This window comes from Panthera tigris, chromosome B3, assembly GCF_018350195.1.
Source record: "Panthera tigris isolate Pti1 chromosome B3, P.tigris_Pti1_mat1.1, whole genome shotgun sequence".
Classification (NCBI taxonomy): Eukaryota; Metazoa; Chordata; class Mammalia; order Carnivora; family Felidae; genus Panthera; species Panthera tigris.
This window is the reverse complement of record NC_056665.1, coordinates 14,875,311-14,880,711: the sequence shown is the minus strand read 5'-3', so window position 1 is coordinate 14,880,711 and position 5,401 is coordinate 14,875,311.

Below are 5,401 nucleotides of genomic sequence, written 5' to 3'. Positions count from 1 at the left end.
TGGGCTGAAACATTCAGGCACCCTAGGAGATCAGCTTTAAGTGGCACATTTACACTTACAAGATTATGTTCAAAATAAAAACAGAGAATTAAACATTTTTGTTGATAACACAGAGGCAGTTGAGGAATATCTGTTAAATTCTTTCCCCTGATCCGTTCCTTGGAGGAGGGGCCCTGGGACACAGTCTTAGGTTCTTGCCACACTTTGGTATGTTGGATTTACAGCGGTCCAAATTCGGGGTGGAAATAGAGAGATTATCAGTACCCTATAATAGCTTTTCCTAACCTGCCTGATTTCTCAGAGCTTACACCTTGGGCACAGCCCTGTGAGCTTCTAGCCCCTGGGCTCCATACCTTGTCTGGCTCCCGGTGCGATGGTGAGGTTGGGTGGGGGGCACGTAGGGCCCAAGCAAACCTCGGGCCAGTATTTCTATGGGTGCCAGACGGACAAACAGAATCCAGATGTCAGGATCGGTCTCAGGCACAGTGAGCGTCTCAGAGTCCCGTGGTTGGGATCAAGTGCATTGGGAGTCAGAACTCGAGGTGCTGGCAATCAGCCAGCCAAGGGGGTATGAAAGGGCCAGACAGGCAGTGGAAACCAGGTTCAGGAAGAACTTGGGGCTAAGACACTGGTGGGCATGGTAGGCAGGTATTAATTTCACAATCGAGCATGTCTCTTGCTTTGGACCCCTACGTCTTCCTGTCTTTTTTTTTTTTTTTTTTCCTGGTAGGACTCTTGTCTACAGGACTTGGGCTCATCAACCCTGGGTGTGAAACCATGAATGAGGAAAGGAGATGGCTGTGGCTCTTTCTTCCTGGGGCGATTCTGGAATTATTTTTACTAGAGCTGACTGGAGAAAATGATGTCGTAGCCAGTATCTGCCCTCCCTGCTTAGGCCTTCTTCCTTCTAAGACAGGAGAGTGTTCTGAGACATGCCCGTGGTGCCAGTACCCAGGATGTGTATTCTGATGCAAGCTCAGTTCAAAGCAAATGTTGATCTTGGAAAAATTTGAGGCTTTTCGTCAAAGACCCTAGCTTTCTAGCGCCTTACCTTACGGAGTTAGAGTGAGGTTCAAGTGTGATTTGTGAAAAATCACCGTGTACTAACTTATTGTAATCCCATTTCTCTCCAAAGGAGATGTTGGTTTTTATCTCACCTGATAATTATTTTCAGATGGAGTTACATCACCTGATATATACTTAAAAACTTGACATGCCAATTGACATAGAACGTGTGTCAGTTTCAATTTGATATTGGTATAGATTGCAAAATGATTTCCAAGATAAGTCCGCTTAACATCGATCAGCATGCAGCCGCAAAATATTTTTTCTTGTGATGACAAATCCTTTTTCTGTTTCCTTTTTTAAAAATGTTTTTGTTTCTTTTCTATTTCTGGTGAAAAATGATTCCATTGGAAATTTTGTATCAGAAAAAAAATATTTTTAGAGAAGGGAGGGTTTCTCAGATTTAAAAGAGATTTTTTTTTTTTTTTAACTCGGAGCTGTTTGAGCTGCTAAATAAACCTCTTTATCTAATCAGCTCAGCCTTTCATACAATACATTCAACTTATGCTTGGGTAGAATATACGTCTCCAGTCACATGAGGTCTTATCAGTTATAATACAGAAAAAGAATTAGCCACTCTCCTATTGAAAGAGGATACCCGTGGGCTCATTCATTTTTCTTGAAATATTTGGGGGGGGGGATCCGAAAGCTTATAAAGTAAACAGGTTGTTTTGTTCAGGGAACCTTCTCTGAAAGAGTTAGCAGGGTTCATCTGATGACATTAACTTTGCTGGCAATTTCCATGATGTCAAGGACATGCTGGAGACCGAAGAGGGATTAAACCTACTCGCACAGTCAAAGCATTACAGTAAATTGCCTTGGCAGGCTGCCCCTCAGGTTGGCACCCTTCACCACCTAATCACCTACAATGCAGTTTTGTGGTGTTAGCTTGGCTACTTTCTCAGAGGCCAGAAGCCGTGACGCAGGCATGGCGGGAGGTTTAAGACGCCAGGAAGCTGTTATGGGTGGGCATCCAAGAGGACAAGCTCAGGACCACCTTGCCATCAAGAGCCGCCCAAGGATGAAAACATTAAGGAAAACCTTTTTCGTTCTTTTCTTTTTTTTTCCAGAAGGTTTCAAAAAAAAATGAACTTAGTTTCTGTTTACCTTCCTTCTGCCTACACCCAAGCTTCTCAGATATGGCTTTCTCTTCAAACCTTCTTAATCCCCCGTGTGATTATCAACTGTTCTGTGAAAGGAGTCAGGTTGGCCCCGGAACTTCACTGAATAAAGATGAGTTTATACTTTAAAAAGGAAACAGCTGGATGGCAAAAACCAGGGCGGGAGGCAGCTCTTGCTTCATTAGCAAGGGGAAGTTCGAGGGCCCGGAGAGAACTGGGCCGGCAGCCATGGCGGGGAGAAGAAAAGGAAACACACGATCATAAAGAACTAATCATGAAAAATGGAAAGTGACAATGGGCCAAGAACAACAAGCAATAAATAGATTTGGAAGGAGGGGGAAAGTCGAAGAGGACTGCCTTGCTCAGCAAAGGGGCAGCGGGAGCTTGTGCGTTTCATTTGAAGAAAAGTATAATAATTCTGCAAATCATTACAAAGTCCTATGGAAAATGTTTCAAGATCGCTTTTCAGGCCCAGGTTTTATTTCTGTGGTGTCATTTCAGAGTCTATTTCAGAGCCGGGGGAAAACTCGAGTAGAAACCAGAGGGAGAAAGTTAATGTACAATGTGCCAGAGTGATTGTTTCTTAATTTTTAATTTTGGCCTGATGGTAGGGAAAGGAAGCAATTAGTTCGGCCATGTGAGGTCAAAGCCTACACCCCAACTGGTAAATTGAGAGTTTTTCTAAGAGCAACTCATGCACATTCTAGGCTTAATTCGAAGTACTAGATGTATCTTTACCTGTGTGACCATCACCTAATCCCTAGTTGTGTGTAATGAGGGAGTGATGGTTTATACTCACAGGTATGTCTCTAAATATTTTCAGATGAAATTAGCATGAGTTTAAGGAGGACCTAAGAGGAAAACCAGATCCTGGTCTGTCCTTCATCTTGAAATCTGTCCAACATGATAAAATCTACAACCATGGCCAACAGTTCAGGCAACCCTAGAGAGAAGGCACTTAAAAAAAAAAAAATTGAAGTTTTCCATCAGTTACAGACGACCCCTTACCAATGATGTGGTGCTGGTCTTTTATTTGGGGCACGCTTATTAAGTTTTTTTTTTTTTCTTTTTAAATTAGTTTTTAATAGCAGCATTTGTTTAAGGAGGAGAAAATGCTTGGTGTTGAGTTCTGGAATGTGCATTAATCTTGTTAATGACACCACTGTTCATGGTTGGAAAAACAGGACTTTTGAATCAACCTGGTTTTTTTTTTTTTTTTTTTTTTTTTTTTTTTTGGTGGTAGCTATACTTGAGAGGTAAGACCCGGGGTGGGGGGGGGGGGGGAAATAGAGATACACGAAAAGTGATGAAGACGAGATACAGGGTTTCCTATGATTTTACGTTATTCTTAATTAGGAAGCATACTGGCCGCAAATGCTAACATGTGTTAAGATGTTTAGCTGCAGCCAAATAAATGTTTTCTATTACAACTCTGAATCCCATGCCTAGTCAGAACCCATGCTGTTCTGATCATGGCTCACAAAATCCCTTTACAAGTCCCCTCAAGGGCCAATTTTCTATTGGCTCAGGGGACAAAACTACTTTTCACCACATGTTTTCCTGAAGGATCGTCTTCAACGCAGGGTGAAAGTCAAAGATTGGAGTGTGATGGCCTCTAATCTTGCAACTGCTTTGCTTGGTGGTGATGAGTGGTCCTTAATCAGTCAAGTCCGTTTGACCCTAGAGTTGGGACTGGGTGTCACGGAGCCACAGGAGCATCCTTTCAGTGATGTTTAATGTTTGTCCTGGTGGAGGAGGAGGGAAGGGAAGAAGACGGAAAGTCTAGCAAGAAAAGGTAGCGGGTTAAGGTAGCTACATTAGGGCAACATTTTCTCATGTGCATTTCCCGTGTAATGTTCTTTAAAACCATTGTAAGTTTCTTTAAAAGCATTGTTTGCAGCAATAGAAACTTGGCAAAAACCTCAGTGTCCATCACAAGGGAATGGGTAAATATACTCTGGGAGGGAGTATTCTAGAACAGTTAAAAGGAATAAGTTAAGGCTCTTTGTAACGATGAGGCCGGCTCTCAACAACATATTGGGAGAAAAGAATCACATTTCAGAATATTCAATGCATCGTGATGGCATTTGCATGAAAAAAAACCCCAATAAAACAATGGTATATATTTGCCATGGGCTCATATAAACATATTTAAGAATATCCCATAAATTCTGGAAAGATAGGTATGCAGGGTAGTTCTACCTCCGAGGAGCTAGGAACGGAACCGAGATCGCTTGGGTCAATGAGAATCTTTTTTCTTTAACTGTAGGTGTGTTTGTTTGTTTTTATAATACAATATTCATGTTCTATTCCTAAAGTCAAAAATTAATTGCAAAAGGAAAAAAGTGAATGATTATGAAGCTGTTTCCTAAAATTCAATATCAGAGCATTTTATCTACACTTGAATCTGACATTGCAAGCTGGCTGTATAACCTCTGTCATGCTTTGAGAGGTAATTCGTACATGGATTATTCTATCTGGGTCTCAGAAATCTTTTTTAAAAAAGAGAGAGAAGAGTTTCTATAAGTGTCCTTTTGGTTTGTTGTTGTTGTTGTTGTTGGGCCTGAGAAATTTTACACACACTCATATACATAGATGAAATGACGGTCTATGGTTCCTGCCTCTTGGTTGGAAACTTCCCCCACTTTTTAATGTCAGTGAATTAATGAAATCCAGGTTCTAAGGCAATCTTGAGGTATTCACCCAGTATGCTATGAACGCGTGCCTAAAACTATTCAACTCTTTCTCGGGGTAGTGCCTTTATGCTGTCTCGTTCCTTTTTCTGGAACCTTCTTCCCCCCAATTTTTGCATGGCCTCTTTCCTCAGCTCATTCAAGTTTCTTACATTTTTCTCCACCCTCGAGGCTTCTTTTTGGTCTCTCCATCATTCTTTCTCCTCTCTTTGTAATTATTCACTTACCTTTCTTCACTTATTTGTTTTTTCTCTCCTCCTCTAGAAGGTGTGCTTTTGAGACAGAAGGGACTTTATTTTTCACTGCCATGCCTCAGTGCCTGGGACAGTGTCAGGAACACAGAAGGCACATCTCACTAAATATTTGTTCCCTGAATTAACAGAGCCGTGGTGGGGTTTTTGTGAACTTGTTATACATCCATGTGTAACATTTTCAAAGCCTTGGAAATTATTAAATAATTTCTCTGCATTTTATATTTAAAACTGCTATTCTGTGTTTTTTTTTTAATGTTTACTATTTTGA